We start from the raw sequence: 16,472 nt of genomic DNA on the forward strand, positions 1-16,472 counted from the left end.
AAGCTGCAGTTTGCAGATCTCATCGTTACATCAAGAAAGAGGGGGCCCCCGAGCACCACACACAGCAATGGGGGCAGCGTGGGCCTGAACTCCTGGGGCCCTCCTCACCAGAGCCTCCCCATGGTGACCACGGGACCCAGCCCTAAGAAGCAGCCTGGGTTTGGAGGCACTACTGACCCCATCTTAAGTCACATCCCTGGGAGGCCTGATTGGCAGCAGCGAGGAACCACCGCCTGTGGCAGCTCTCCCCACCATAGAAAACGGAAAGCTCGAGCCTTTCCCTCTGCTCCAGGCCTCCCAGCTTTGAGCGGTCATGCACAAGCATCTTCTGGGGGTTCATCATCCACAAATTCCACCGTGAGCACCCATGCCATCACACAGGTCGGTTTGGGGAGCAGAGCGGCTGCCCTAGATCTGAGCTTCATGTTTGCAGCTCTCAGCATTACAGCAGGAACGAGGGGGCCCCCGAGCACCAAACACAGCAATGGGGGCAGCGTGGGACTGAATTCCTGGGGCTCTCCTCACCAGAGCCACCCCATGGTGACCACGGGACCCAGCCCTACGAAGCAGCTTGGGTTTGGAGGCACTACTGACCCCATCTTAAGTCACATCCCTGGGGGCCCTGATTGGCAGCAGCGAGGAACCACCGCCTGTGGCAGCTCTCCCCAGCACAGGAAACGGAAAGCTCCAGCCTTTGCCTCTGCTCCCGGCCCCCCACAACCATCTTCTGGGGGTTCATCATCCACAAATTCCACCGTGGGCACCCATGCCAGCACACAGCTGGGTTTGGGGAGCACAGCGGCTGCCCTTGATCTAACTTGCTGTTTGCAGATCTCATCGTTACATCAAGAAAGAGGGGGCCCCCGAGCACCACACACAGCAATGGGGGCAGCGTGGGCCTGAACTCCTGGGGCCCTCCTCACCAGAGCCACCCCATGGTGATCACGGGACCCAGCCCTAAGAAGCAGCCTGGGTTTGGAGGCACTACTGACCCCATCTTAAGTCACATCCCTGGGAGCCCTGATTGGCAGCAGCGAGGAACCACCGCCTGTCGCAGCTCTCCCCAGCATAGGAAACGGAAAGCTCCAGCCTTTGCCTCTGCTCCAGGCCCCCCAGCTTCGGGCGGCCCCACACAAGCATCTTCTGGGGGTTCATCATCCACAAATTCCACCGTGGGCACCCATGCCAGCACACAGCTGGGCTTGGGGAGCACAGCGGCTGCCCTAGATCTGAGCTGCATGTTTGCAGCTCTCAGCATTACAGCAGGAACGAGGGGGCCTCCTAGCACCACACACAGCGATGGGGGCAGCGTGGGCCTGAACTCCTGGGGCCCTCCTCACCAGAGCCTCCCCATGGTGACCACGCGACCCAGTCATAAGAAGAAGCCTGGGTTTGGAGGCACTACTGACCCCATCTTAAGTCACATCCCTGGGGGCCCTGATTGGCAGCAGCGAGGAACCACCACCTGTCGCAGCTCTCCACAGCATAGGAAACGGAAAGCTCAGGCCTTTGCCTCTGCTCCAGGCCCCCCAGCTTCGGGCCACCCCGCACAAGCATCTTCTGGGGGTTCATCATCCACAAATTCCACCGTGGGCACCCATGCCATCACACAGCTGGGTTTAGGGAGCAGAGCGGCTGCCCTAGATCTGAGCTGCATGTTTGCAGCTCTCAGCATTACAGCAGGAACGAGGGGGCCCCCGAGCACCAAACACAGCAATGGGGGCAGCGTGGGACTGAATTCCTGGGGCTCTCCTCACCAGAGCCACCCCATGGTGACCACGGGACCCAGCCCTACGAAGAAGCCTGGGTTTGGAGGCACTACTGACCCCATCTTAAGTCACATCCCTGGGGGCCCTGATTGGCAGCAGCGAGGAACCACCGCCTGTGGCAGCTCTCCCCACCATAGAAAACGGAAAGCTCGAGCCTTTCCCTCTGCTCCAGTCCTCCCAGCTTTGAGCGGTCATGCACAAGCATCTTCTGGGGGTTCATCATCCACAAATTCCACCGTGGGCACCCATGCCATCACACAGCTGGGTTTGGGGAGCAGAGCGGCTGCCCTAGATCTGAGCTGCATGTTTGCAGCTCTCAGCATTACAGCAGGAACGAGGGGGCCCCCGAGCACCAAACACAGCAATGGGGGCAGCATGGGACTGAATTCCTGGGGCTCTCCTCACCAGAGCCACCCCATGGTGACCACGGGACCCAGCCCTACGAAGAAGCCTGGGTTTGGAGGCACTACTGCACCCATCTTAAGTCATATCCCTGGGGGCCCTGATTGGCAGCAGCGAGGAACCACCGCCTTTCGCAGCTCTCCCCAGCACAGGAAACGGAAAGCTCCAGCCTTTGCCTCTGCTCCAGGCCCCCCACAACCATCTTCTGGGGGTTCATCATCCACAAATTCCACCGTGGGCACCCATGCCAGCACACAGCTGGGTTTGGGGAGCACAGCGGCTGCCCTTGATCTAAGCTGCATGTTTGCAGATCTCATCGTTACATCAAGAAAGAGGGGGCCCCCGAGCACCACACACAGCAATGGGGGCAGCGTGGGCCTGAACTCCTGGGGCCCTCCTCACCAGAGCCTCCCCATGGTGACCACGGGACCCAGCCCTAAGAAGCAGCCTGGGTTTGGAGGCACTACTGACACCATCTTAAGTCACATCCCTGGGGGCCCTGATTGGCAGCAGCGAGGAACCACCGCCTGTCGCAGCTCTACCCAGCATAGGAAACGGAAAGCTCCAGCCTTTGCCTCTGCTCCAGGCCCCCCAGCTTCGGGCGGCCCCACACAAGCATCTTCTGGGGGTTCATCATCCACAAATTCCACCGTGGGCACCCATGCCAGCACACAGCTGGGCTTGGGGAGCACAGCGGCTGCCCTAGATCTGAGCTGCATGTTTGCAGCTCTCAGCATTACAGCAGGAACGAGGGGGCCTCCTAGCACCACACACAGCGATGGGGGCAGCGTGGGCCTGAACTCCTGGGGCCCTCCTCACCAGAGCCTCCCCATGGTGACCACGCGACCCAGTCATAAGAAGAAGCCTGGGTTTGGAGGCACTACTGACCCCATCTTAAGTCACATCCCTGGGGGCCCTGATTGGCAGCAGCGAGGAACCACCGCCTGTCGCAGCTCTCCACAGCATAGGAAACGGAAAGCTCAGGCCTTTGCCTCTGCTCCAGGCCCGCCAGCTTCGGGCCACCCCGCACAAGCATCTTCTGGGGGTTCATCATCCACAAATTCCACCGTGGGCACCCATGCCATCACACAGCTGGGTTTGGGGAGCAGAGCGGCTGCCCTAGATCTGAGCTGCATGTTTGCAGCTCTCAGCATTACAGCAGGAACGAGGGGGCCCCCGAGCACCAAACACAGCAATGGGGGCAGCGTGGGACTGAATTCCTGGGGCTCTCCTCACCAGAGCCACCCCATGGTGACCACGGGACCCAGCCCTACGAAGCAGCTTGGGTTTGGAGGCACTACTGACCCCATCTTAAGTCACATCCCTGGGGGCCCTGATTGGCAGCAGCGAGGAACCACCGCCTGTGGCAGCTCTCCCCAGCACAGGAAACGGAAAGCTCCAGCCTTTGCCTCTGCTCCCGGCCCCCCACAAGCATCTTCTGGGGGTTCATCATCCACAAATTCCACCGTGGGCACCCATGCCAGCACACAGCTGGGTTTGGGGAGCAGAGCGGCTGCCCTTGATCTAACTTGCTGTTTGCAGATCTCATCGTTACATCAAGAAAGAGGGGGCCCCCGAGCACCACACACAGCAATGGGGGCAGCGTGGGCCTGAACTCCTGGGGCCCTCCTCACCAGAGCCACCCCATGGTGATCACGGGACCCAGCCCTAAGAAGCAGCCTGGGTTTGGAGGCACTACTGACCCCATCTTAAGTCACATCCTTGGGAGCCCTGATTGGCAGCAGCGAGGAACCACCGCCTGTCGCAGCTCTCCCCAGCATAGGAAACGGAAAGCTCCAGGCTTTGCCTCTGCTCCAGGCCCCCCAGCTTCGGGCGGCCCCGCACAAACATCTTCTGGGGGTTCATCATCCACAAATTCCACCGTGGGCACCCATGCCATCACACAGCTGGGTTTGGGGAGCAGAGCGGTTGCCCTAGATGATCTGAGCTGCATGTTTGCAGATCTCATCGTTACATCAAGAAAGAGGGGGCCCCCGAGCACCACACACAGCAATGGGGGCAGCGTGGGCCTGAACTCCTGGGGCCCTCCTCACCAGAGCCTCCCCATGGTGACCACGGGACCCAGCCCTAAGAAGCAGCCTGGGTTTGGAGGCACTACTGACACCATCTTAAGTCACATCCCTGGGGGCCCTGATTGGCAGCAGCGAGGAACCACCGCCTGTCGCAGCTCTACCCAGCATAGGAAACGGAAAGCTCCAGCCTTTGCCTCTGCTCCAGGCCCCCCAGCTTCGGGCGGCCCCACACAAGCATCTTCTGGGGGTTCATCATCCACAAATTCCACCGTGGGCACCCATGCCAGCACACAGCTGGGCTTGGGGAGCACAGCGGCTGCCCTAGATCTGAGCTGCATGTTTGCAGCTCTCAGCATTACAGCAGGAACGAGGGGGTCTCCTAGCACCACACACAGCGATGGGGGCAGCGTGGGCCTGAACTCCTGGGGCTCTCCTCACCAGAGCCTCCCCATGGTGACCACGCTACCCAGTCATAAGAAGAAGCCTGGGTTTGGAGGCACTACTGACCCCATCTTAAGTCACATCCCTGGGGGCCCTGATTGGCAGCAGCGAGGAACCACCGCCTGTCGCAGCTCTCCACAGCATAGGAAACGGAAAGCTCAGGCCTTTGCCTCTGCTCCAGGCCCCCCAGCTTCGGGCCACCCCGCACAAGCATCTTCTGGGGGTTCATCATCCACAAATTCCACCGTGGGCACCCATGCCATCACACAGCTGGGTTTGGGGAGCAGAGCGGCTGCCCTAGATCTGAGCTGCATGTTTGCAGCTCTCAGCATTACAGCAGGAACGAGGGGGCCCCCGAGCACCAAACACAGCAATGGGGGCAGCGTGGGACTGAATTCCTGGGGCTCTCCTCACCAGAGCCACCCCATGGTGACCACGGGACCCAGCCCTACGAAGCAGCTTGGGTTTGGAGGCACTACTGACCCCATCTTAAGTCACATCCCTGGGGGCCCTGATTGGCAGCAGCGAGGAACCACCGCCTGTCGCAACTCTCCCCAGCATAGGAAACGGAAAGCTCCAGTCTTTGCCTCTGCTCCAGGCCCCCCAGATTCGGGCCGCCCCGCACAAGCATCTTCTGGGGGTTCATCATCCACAAATTCCACCGTGGGCACCCATGCCAGCACACAGTGGGTTTCGGGAGCACAGCGGTTGCCTTAGATCTGAGCTGCATGTTTGCAGATCTCATCGTTACATCAAGAAAGAGGGGGCCCCCGAGCACCACACACAGCAATGGGGGCAGCGTGGGCCTGAACTCCTGGGGCCCTCCTCACCAGAGCCTCCCCATGGTGACCACGGGACCCAGCCCTAAGAAGCAGCCTGGGTTTGGAGGCACTACTGACACCATCTTAAGTCACATCCCTGGGGGCCCTGATTGGCAGCAGCGAGGAACCACCGCCTGTCGCAGCTCTACCCAGCATAGGAAACGGAAAGCTCCAGCCTTTGCCTCTGCTCCAGGCCCCCCAGCTTCGGGCGGCCCCACACAAGCATCTTCTGGGGGTTCATCATCCACAAATTCCACCGTGGGCACCCATGCCAGCACACAGCTGGGCTTGGGGAGCACAGCGGCTGCCCTAGATCTGAGCTGCATGTTTGCAGCTCTCAGCATTACAGCAGGAACGAGGGGGCCTCCTAGCACCACACACAGCGATGGGGGCAGCGTGGGCCTGAACTCCTGGGGCCCTCCTCACCAGAGCCTCCCCATGGTGACCACGCGACCCAGTCATAAGAAGAAGCCTGGGTTTGGAGGCACTACTGACCCCATCTTAAGTCACATCCCTGGGGGCCCTGATTGGCAGCAGCGAGGAACCACCGCCTGTCGCAGCTCTCCACAGCATAGGAAACGGAAAGCTCAGGCCTTTGCCTCTGCTCCAGGCCCGCCAGCTTCGGGCCACCCCGCACAAGCATCTTCTGGGGGTTCATCATCCACAAATTCCACCGTGGGCACCCATGCCATCACACAGCTGGGTTTGGGGAGCAGAGCGGCTGCCCTAGATCTGAGCTGCATGTTTGCAGCTCTCAGCATTACAGCAGGAACGAGGGGGCCCCCGAGCACCAAACACAGCAATGGGGGCAGCGTGGGACTGAATTCCTGGGGCTCTCCTCACCAGAGCCACCCCATGGTGACCACGGGACCCAGCCCTACGAAGCAGCTTGGGTTTGGAGGCACTACTGACCCCATCTTAAGTCACATCCCTGGGGGCCCTGATTGGCAGCAGCGAGGAACCACCGCCTGTGGCAGCTCTCCCCAGCACAGGAAACGGAAAGCTCCAGCCTTTGCCTCTGCTCCCGGCCCCCCACAAGCATCTTCTGGGGGTTCATCATCCACAAATTCCACCGTGGGCACCCATGCCAGCACACAGCTGGGTTTGGGGAGCAGAGCGGCTGCCCTTGATCTAACTTGCTGTTTGCAGATCTCATCGTTACATCAAGAAAGAGGGGGCCCCCGAGCACCACACACAGCAATGGGGGCAGCGTGGGCCTGAACTCCTGGGGCCCTCCTCACCAGAGCCACCCCATGGTGATCACGGGACCCAGCCCTAAGAAGCAGCCTGGGTTTGGAGGCACTACTGACCCCATCTTAAGTCACATCCTTGGGAGCCCTGATTGGCAGCAGCGAGGAACCACCGCCTGTCGCAGCTCTCCCCAGCATAGGAAACGGAAAGCTCCAGGCTTTGCCTCTGCTCCAGGCCCCCCAGCTTCGGGCGGCCCCGCACAAACATCTTCTGGGGGTTCATCATCCACAAATTCCACCGTGGGCACCCATGCCATCACACAGCTGGGTTTGGGGAGCAGAGCGGTTGCCCTAGATGATCTGAGCTGCATGTTTGCAGATCTCATCGTTACATCAAGAAAGAGGGGGCCCCCGAGCACCACACACAGCAATGGGGGCAGCGTGGGCCTGAACTCCTGGGGCCCTCCTCACCAGAGCCTCCCCATGGTGACCACGGGACCCAGCCCTAAGAAGCAGCCTGGGTTTGGAGGCACTACTGACACCATCTTAAGTCACATCCCTGGGGGCCCTGATTGGCAGCAGCGAGGAACCACCGCCTGTCGCAGCTCTACCCAGCATAGGAAACGGAAAGCTCCAGCCTTTGCCTCTGCTCCAGGCCCCCCAGCTTCGGGCGGCCCCACACAAGCATCTTCTGGGGGTTCATCATCCACAAATTCCACCGTGGGCACCCATGCCAGCACACAGCTGGGCTTGGGGAGCACAGCGGCTGCCCTAGATCTGAGCTGCATGTTTGCAGCTCTCAGCATTACAGCAGGAACGAGGGGGTCTCCTAGCACCACACACAGCGATGGGGGCAGCGTGGGCCTGAACTCCTGGGGCTCTCCTCACCAGAGCCTCCCCATGGTGACCACGCGACCCAGTCATAAGAAGAAGCCTGGGTTTGGAGGCACTACTGACCCCATCTTAAGTCACATCCCTGGGGGCCCTGATTGGCAGCAGCGAGGAACCACCGCCTGTCGCAGCTCTCCACAGCATAGGAAACGGAAAGCTCAGGCCTTTGCCTCTGCTCCAGGCCCCCCAGCTTCGGGCCACCCCGCACAAGCATCTTCTGGGGGTTCATCATCCACAAATTCCACCGTGGGCACCCATGCCATCACACAGCTGGGTTTGGGGAGCAGAGCGGCTGCCCTAGATCTGAGCTGCATGTTTGCAGCTCTCAGCATTACAGCAGGAACGAGGGGGCCCCCGAGCACCAAACACAGCAATGGGGGCAGCGTGGGACTGAATTCCTGGGGCTCTCCTCACCAGAGCCACCCCATGGTGACCACGGGACCCAGCCCTACGAAGCAGCTTGGGTTTGGAGGCACTACTGACCCCATCTTAAGTCACATCCCTGGGGGCCCTGATTGGCAGCAGCGAGGAACCACCGCCTGTCGCAACTCTCCCCAGCATAGGAAACGGAAAGCTCCAGTCTTTGCCTCTGCTCCAGGCCCCCCAGATTCGGGCCGCCCCGCACAAGCATCTTCTGGGGGTTCATCATCCACAAATTCCACCGTGGGCACCCATGCCAGCACACAGTGGGTTTCGGGAGCACAGCGGTTGCCTTAGATCTGAGCTGCATGTTTGCAGATCTCATCGTTACATCAAGAAAGAGGGGGCCCCCGAGCACCACACACAGCAATGGGGGCAGCGTGGGCCTGAACTCCTGGGGCCCTCCTCACCAGAGCCTCCCCATGGTGACCACGGGACCCAGCCCTAAGAAGCAGCCTGGGTTTGGAGGCACTACTGACACCATCTTAAGTCACATCCCTGGGGGCCCTGATTGGCAGCAGCGAGGAACCACCGCCTGTCGCAGCTCTCCACAGCATAGGAAACGGAAAGCTCAGGCCTTTGCCTCTGCTCCAGGCCCCCCAGCTTCGGGCCACCCCGCACAAGCATCTTCTGGGGGTTCATCATCCACAAATTCCACCGTGGGCACCCATGCCAGCACACAGCTGGGCTTGGGGAGCACAGCGGCTGCCCTAGATCTGAGCTGCATGTTTGCAGCTCTCAGCATTACAGCAGGAACGAGGGGGTCTCCTAGCACCACACACAGCGATGGGGGCAGCGTGGGCCTGAACTCCTGGGGCCCTCCTCACCAGAGCCTCCCCATGGTGACCACGCGACCCAGTCATAAGAAGAAGCCTGGGTTTGGAGGCACTACTGACCCCATCTTAAGTCACATCCCTGGGGGCCCTGATTGGCAGCAGCGAGGAACCACCGCCTGTCGCAGCTCTCCACAGCATAGGAAACGGAAAGCTCAGGCCTTTGCCTCTGCTCCAGGCCCCCCAGCTTCGGGCCACCCCGCACAAGCATCTTCTGGGGGTTCATCATCCACAAATTCCACCGTGGGCACCCATGCCATCACACAGCTGGGTTTGGGGAGCAGAGCGGCTGCCCTAGATCTGAGCTGCATGTTTGCAGCTCTCAGCATTACAGCAGGAACGAGAGGGCCCCCGAGCACCAAACACAGCAATGGGGGCAGCGTGGGACTGAATTCCTGGGGCTCTCCTCACCAGAGCCACCCCATGGTGACCACGGGACCCAGCCCTACGAAGCAGCTTGGGTTTGGAGGCACTACTGACCCCATCTTAAGTCACATCCCTGGGGGCCCTGATTGGCAGCAGCGAGGAACCACCGCCTGTGGCAGCTCTCCCCAGCACAGGAAACGGAAAGCTCCAGCCTTTGCCTCTGCTCCCGGCCCCCCACAAGCATCTTCTGGGGGTTCATCATCCACAAATTCCACCGTGGGCACCCATGCCAGCACACAGCTGGGTTTGGGGAGCACAGCGGCTGCCCTTAATCTAACTTGCTGTTTGCAGATCTCATCGTTACATCAAGAAAGAGGGGGCCCCCGAGCACCACACACAGCAATGGGGGCAGCGTGGGCCTGAACTCCTGGGGCCCTCCTCACCAGAGCCACCCCATGGTGATCACGGGACCCAGCCCTAAGAAGCAGCCTGGGTTTGGAGGCACTACTGACCCCATCTTAAGTCACATCCCTGGGAGCCCTGATTGGCAGCAGCGAGGAACCACCGCCTGTCGCAGCTCTCCCCAGCATAGAAAACGGAAAGCTCCAGTCTTTGCCTCTGCTCCAGGCCCCCCAGATTCGGGCCGCCCCACACAAGCATCTTCTGGGGGTTCATCATCCACAAATTCCACCGTGGGCACCCATGCCAGCACACAGTGGGTTTCGGGAGCACAGCGGTTGCCTTAGATCTGAGCTGCATGTTTGCAGATCTCATCGTTACATCAAGAAAGAGGGGGCCCCCGAGCACCACACACAGCAATGGGGGCAGCGTTGGCCTGAACTCCTGGGGCCCTCCTCACCAGAGCCTCCCCATGGTGACCCGGGACCCAGCCCTAAGAAGCAGCCTGGGTTTGGAGGCACTACTGACACCATCTTAAGTCACATCCCTGGGGGCCCTGATTGGCAGCAGCGAGGAACCACCGCCTGTCGCAGCTCTCCACAGCATAGGAAACGGAAAGCTCAGGCCTTTGCCTCTGCTCCAGGCCCCCCAGCTTCGGGCCACCCCGCACAAGCATCTTCTGGGGGTTCATCATCCACAAATTCCACCGTGGGCACCCATGCCATCACACAGCTGGGTTTAGGGAGCAGAGCGGCTGCCCTAGATCTGAGCTGCATGTTTGCAGCTCTCAGCATTACAGCAGGAACGAGGGGGCCCCCGAGCACCAAACACAGCAATGGGGGCAGCGTGGGACTGAATTCCTGGGGCTCTCCTCACCAGAGCCACCCCATGGTGACCACGGGACCGAGCCCTACGAAGAAGCCTGGGTTTGGAGGCACTACTGACCCCATCTTAAGTCACATCCCTGGGGGCCCTGATTGGCAGCAGCGAGGAACCACCGCCTGTGGCAGCTCTCCCCACCATAGAAAACGGAAAGCTCGAGCCTTTCCCTCTGCTCCAGTCCTCCCAGCTTTGAGCGGTCATGCACAAGCATCTTCTGGGGGTTCATCATCCACAAATTCCACCGTGGGCACCCATGCCATCACACAGCTGGGTTTGGGGAGCAGAGCGGCTGCCCTAGATCTGAGCTGCATGTTTGCAGCTCTCAGCATTACAGCAGGAACGAGGGGGCCCCCGAGCACCAAACACAGCAATGGGGGCAGCATGGGACTGAATTCCTGGGGCTCTCCTCACCAGAGCCACCCCATGGTGACCACGGGACCCAGCCCTACGAAGAAGCCTGGGTTTGGAGGCACTACTGCACCCATCTTAAGTCATATCCCTGGGGGCCCTGATTGGCAGCAGCGAGGAACCACCGCCTTTCGCAGCTCTCCCCAGCACAGGAAACGGAAAGCTCCAGCCTTTGCCTCTGCTCCCGGCCCCCCACAACCATCTTCTGGGGGTTCATCATCCACAAATTCCACCGTGGGCACCCATGCCAGCACACAGCTGGGTTTGGGGAGCACAGCGGCTGCCCTTGATCTAAGCTGCATGTTTGCAGATCTCATCGTTACATCAAGAAAGAGGGGGCCCCCGAGCACCACACACAGCAATGGGGGCAGCGTGGGCCTGAACTCCTGGGGCCCTCCTCACCAGAGCCTCCCCATGGTGACCACGGGACCCAGCCCTAAGAAGCAGCCTGGGTTTGGAGGCACTACTGACACCATCTTAAGTCACATCCCTGGGGGCCCTGATTGGCAGCAGCGAGGAACCACCGCCTGTGGCAGCTCTCCCCACCATAGAAAACGGAAAGCTCGAGCCTTTCCCTCTGCTCCAGGCCTCCCAGCTTTGAGCGGTCATGCACAAGCATCTTCTGGGGGTTCATCATCCACAAATTCCACCGTGGGCACCCATGCCATCACACAGGTCGGTTTGGGGAGCAGAGCGGCTGCCCTAGATCTGAGCTTCATGTTTGCAGCTCTCAGCATTAAAGCAGGAACGAGGGGGCCCCCGAGCACCAAACACAGCAATGGGGGCAGCGTGGGACTGAATTCCTGGGGCTCTCCTCACCAGAGCCACCCCATGATGACCACGGGACCCAGCCCTACGAAGAAGCCTGGGTTTGGAGGCACTACTGACCCCATCTTAAGTCATATCCCTGGGGGCCGTGATTGGCAGCAGCGAGGAACCACCGCCTGTGGCAGCTCTCCCCAGCACAGGAAACGGAAAGCTCCAGCCTTTGCCTCTGCTCCCGGCCCCCCACAACCATCTTCTGGGGGTTCATCATCCACAAATTCCACCGTGGGCACCCATGCCAGCACACAGCTGGGTTTGGGGAGCACAGCGGCTGCCCTTAATCTAACTTGCTGTTTGCAGATCTCATCGTTACATCAAGAAAGAGGGGGCCCCCGAGCACCACACACAGCAATGGGGGCAGCGTGGGCCTGAACTCCTGGGGCCCTCCTCACCAGAGCCACCCCATGGTGATCACGGGACCCAGCCCTAAGAAGCAGCCTGGGTTTGGAGGCACTACTGACCCCATCTTAAGTCACATCCCTGGGAGCCCTGATTGGCAGCAGCGAGGAACCACCGCCTGTCGCAACTCTCCCCAGCATAGGAAACGGAAAGCTCCAGTCTTTGCCTCTGCTCCAGGCCCCCCAGATTCGGGCCGCCCCGCACAAGCATCTTCTGGGGGTTCATCATCCACAAATTCCACCGTGGGCACCCATGCCAGCACACAGTGGGTTTCGAGAGCACAGCGGTTGCCTTAGATCTGAGCTGCATGTTTGCAGATCTCATCGTTACATCAAGAAAGAGGGGGCCCCCGAGCACCACACACAGCAATGGGGGCAGCGTGGGCCTGAACTCCTGGGGCCCTCCTCACCAGAGCCTCCCCATGGTGACCACGGGACCCAGCCCTAAGAAGCAGCCTGGGTTTGGAGGCACTACTGACACCATCTTAAGTCACATCCCTGGGGGCCCTGATTGGCAGCAGCGAGGAACCACCGCCTGTCGCAGCTCTACCCAGCATAGGAAATGGAAAGGTCCAGGCTTTGCCTCTGCTCCAGGCCCCCCAGCTTCGGGCGGCCCCACACAAGCATCTTCTGGGGGTTCATCATCCACAAATTCCACCGTGGGCACCCATGCCAGCACACAGCTGGGCTTGGGGAGCACAGCGGCTGCCCTAGATCTGAGCTGCATGTTTGCAGCTCTCAGCATTACAGCAGGAACGAGGGGGTCTCCTAGCACCACACACAGCGATGGGGGCAGCGTGGGCCTGAACTCCTGGGGCCCTCCTCACCAGAGCCTCCCCATGGTGACCACGCGACGCAGTCATAAGAAGAAGCCTGGGTTTGGAGGCACTACTGACCCCATCTTAAGTCACATCCCTGGGGGCCCTGATTGGCAGCAGCGAGGAACCACCGCCTGTGGCAGCTCTCCCCACCATAGAAAACGGAAAGCTCGAGCCTTTCCCTCTGCTCCAGGCCTCCCAGCTTTGAGCGGTCATGCACAAGCATCTTCTGGGGGTTCATCATCCACAAATTCCACCGTGGGCACCCATGCCATCACACAGGTCGGTTTGGTGAGCAGAGCCGCTGCCCTAGATCTGAGCTTCATGTTTGCAGCTCTCAGCATTACAGCAGGAACGAGGGGGCCCCCGAGCACCAAACACAGCAATGGGGGCAGCGTGGGACTGAATTCCTGGGGCTCTCCTCACCAGAGCCATCCCATGGTGACCACGGGACCCAGCCCTACGAAGCAGCTTGGGTTTGGAGGCACTACTGACCCCATCTTAAGTCACATCCCTGGGGGCCCTGATTGGCAGCAGCGAGGAACCACCGCCTGTGGCAGCTCTCCCCAGCACAGGAAACGGAAAGCTCCAGCCTTTGCCTCTGCTCCCGGCCCCCCACAAGCATCTTCTGGGGGTTCATCATCCACAAATTCCACCGTGGGCACCCATGCCAGCACACAGCTGGGTTTGGGGAGCAGAGCGGCTGCCCTTGATCTAACTTGCTGTTTGCAGATCTCATCGTTACATCAAGAAAGAGGGGGCCCCCGAGCACCACACACAGCAATGGGGGCAGCGTGGGCCTGAACTCCTGGGGCCCTCCTCACCAGAGCCTCCCCATGGTGACCACGGGACCCAGCCCTAAGAAGCAGCCTGGGTTTGGAGGCACTACTGACACCATCTTAAGTCACATCCCTGGGGGCCCTGATTGGCAGCAGCGAGGAACCACCGCCTGTCGCAGCTCTACCCAGCATAGGAAACGGAAAGCTCCAGCCTTTGCCTCTGCTCCAGGCCCCCCAGCTTCGGGCGGCCCCACACAAGCATCTTCTGGGGGTTCATCATCCACAAATTCCACCGTGGGCACCCATGCCAGCACACAGCTGGGCTTGGGGAGCACAGCGGCTGCCCTAGATCTGAGCTGCATGTTTGCAGCTCTCAGCATTACAGCAGGAACGAGGGGGTCTCCTAGCACCACACACAGCGATGGGGGCAGCGTGGGCCTGAACTCCTGGGGCTCTCCTCACCAGAGCCTCCCCATGGTGACCACGCGACCCAGTCATAAGAAGAAGCCTGGGTTTGGAGGCACTACTGACCCCATCTTAAGTCACATCCCTGGGGGCCCTGATTGGCAGCAGCGAGGAACCACCGCCTGTCGCAGCTCTCCACAGCATAGGAAACGGAAAGCTCAGGCCTTTGCCTCTGCTCCAGGCCCCCCAGCTTCGGGCCACCCCGCACAAGCATCTTCTGGGGGTTCATCATCCACAAATTCCACCGTGGGCACCCATGCCATCACACAGCTGGGTTTGGGGAGCAGAGCGGCTGCCCTAGATCTGAGCTGCATGTTTGCAGCTCTCAGCATTACAGCAGGAACGAGGGGGCCCCCGAGCACCAAACACAGCAATGGGGGCAGCGTGGGACTGAATTCCTGGGGCTCTCCTCACCAGAGCCACCCCATGGTGACCACGGGACCCAGCCCTACGAAGCAGCTTGGGTTTGGAGGCACTACTGACCCCATCTTAAGTCACATCCCTGGGGGCCCTGATTGGCAGCAGCGAGGAACCACCGCCTGTGGCAGCTCTCCCCAGCACAGGAAACGGAAAGCTCCAGCCTTTGCCTCTGCTCCCGGCCCCCCACAAGCATCTTCTGGGGGTTCATCATCCACAAATTCCACCGTGGGCACCCATGCCAGCACACAGCTGGGTTTGGGGAGCAGAGCGGCTGCCCTTGATCTAACTTGCTGTTTGCAGATCTCATCGTTACATCAAGAAAGAGGGGGCCCCCGAGCACCACACACAGCAATGGGGGCAGCGTGGGCCTGAACTCCTGGGGCCCTCCTCACCAGAGCCACCCCATGGTGATCACGGGACCCAGCCCTAAGAAGCAGCCTGGGTTTGGAGGCACTACTGACCCCATCTTAAGTCACATCCCTGGGAGCCCTGATTGGCAGCAGCGAGGAACCACCGCCTGTCGCAGCTCTCCCCAGCATAGGAAACGGAAAGCTCCAGGCTTTGCCTCTGCTCCAGGCCCCCCAGCTTCGGGCGGCCCCGCACAAACATCTTCTGGGGGTTCATCATCCACAAATTCCACCGTGGGCACCCATGCCAGCACACAGCTGGGTTTGGGGAGCAGAGCGGTTGCCCTAGATGATCTGAGCTGCATGTTTGCAGATCTCATCGTTACATCAAGAAAGAGGGGGCCCCCGAGCACCACACACAGCAATGGGGGCAGCGTGGGCCTGAACTCCTGGGGCCCTCCTCACCAGAGCCTCCCCATGGTGACCACGGGACCCAGCCCTAAGAAGCAGCCTGGGTTTGGAGGCACTACTGACACCATCTTAAGTCACATCCCTGGGGGCCCTGATTGGCAGCAGCGAGGAACCACCGCCTGTCGCAGCTCTACCCAGCATAGGAAACGGAAAGCTCCAGCCTTTGCCTCTGCTCCAGGCCCCCCAGCTTCGGGCGGCCCCACACAAGCATCTTCTGGGGGTTCATCATCCACAAATTCCACCGTGGGCACCCATGCCAGCACACAGCTGGGCTTGGGGAGCACAGCGGCTGCCCTAGATCTGAGCTGCATGTTTGCAGCTCTCAGCATTACAGCAGGAACGAGGGGGCCTCCTAGCACCACACACAGCGATGGGGGCAGCGTGGGCCTGAACTCCTGGGGCCCTCCTCACCAGAGCCTCCCCATGGTGACCACGCGACCCAGTCATAAGAAGAAGCCTGGGTTTGGAGGCACTACTGACCCCATCTTAAGTCACATCCCTGGGGGCCCTGATTGGCAGCAGCGAGGAACCACCGCCTGTCGCAGCTCTCCACAGCATAGGAAACGGAAAGCTCAGGCCTTTGCCTCTGCTCCAGGCCCCCCAGCTTCGGGCCACCCCGCACAAGCATCATCTGGGGGTTCATCATCCACAAATTCCACCGTGGGCACCCATGCCATCACACAGCTGGGTTTGGGGAGCAGAACGGCTGCCCTAGATCTGAGCTGCATGTTTGCAGCTCTCAGCATTACAGCAGGAACGAGGGGGCCCCCGAGCACCAAACACAGCAATGGGGGCAGCGTGGGACTGAATTCCTGGGGCTCTCCTCACCAGAGCCACCCCATGGTGACCACGGGACCCAGCCCTACGAAGCAGCTTGGGTTTGGAGGCACTACTGACCCCATCTTAAGTCACATCCCTGGGGGCCCTGATTGGCAGCAGCGAGGAACCACCGCCTGTCGCAACTCTCCCCAGCATAGGAAACGGAAAGCTCCAGTCTTTGCCTCTGCTCCAGGCCCCCCAGATTCGGGCCGCCCCGCACAAGCATCTTCTGGGGGTTCATCATCCACAAATTCCACCGTGGGCACCCATGCCAG

The sequence above is a fragment of the Stenella coeruleoalba genome, assembly GCF_951394435.1.
Source record: "Stenella coeruleoalba genome assembly, chromosome: 3".
Lineage (NCBI taxonomy): Eukaryota > Metazoa > Chordata > Mammalia > Artiodactyla > Delphinidae > Stenella > Stenella coeruleoalba.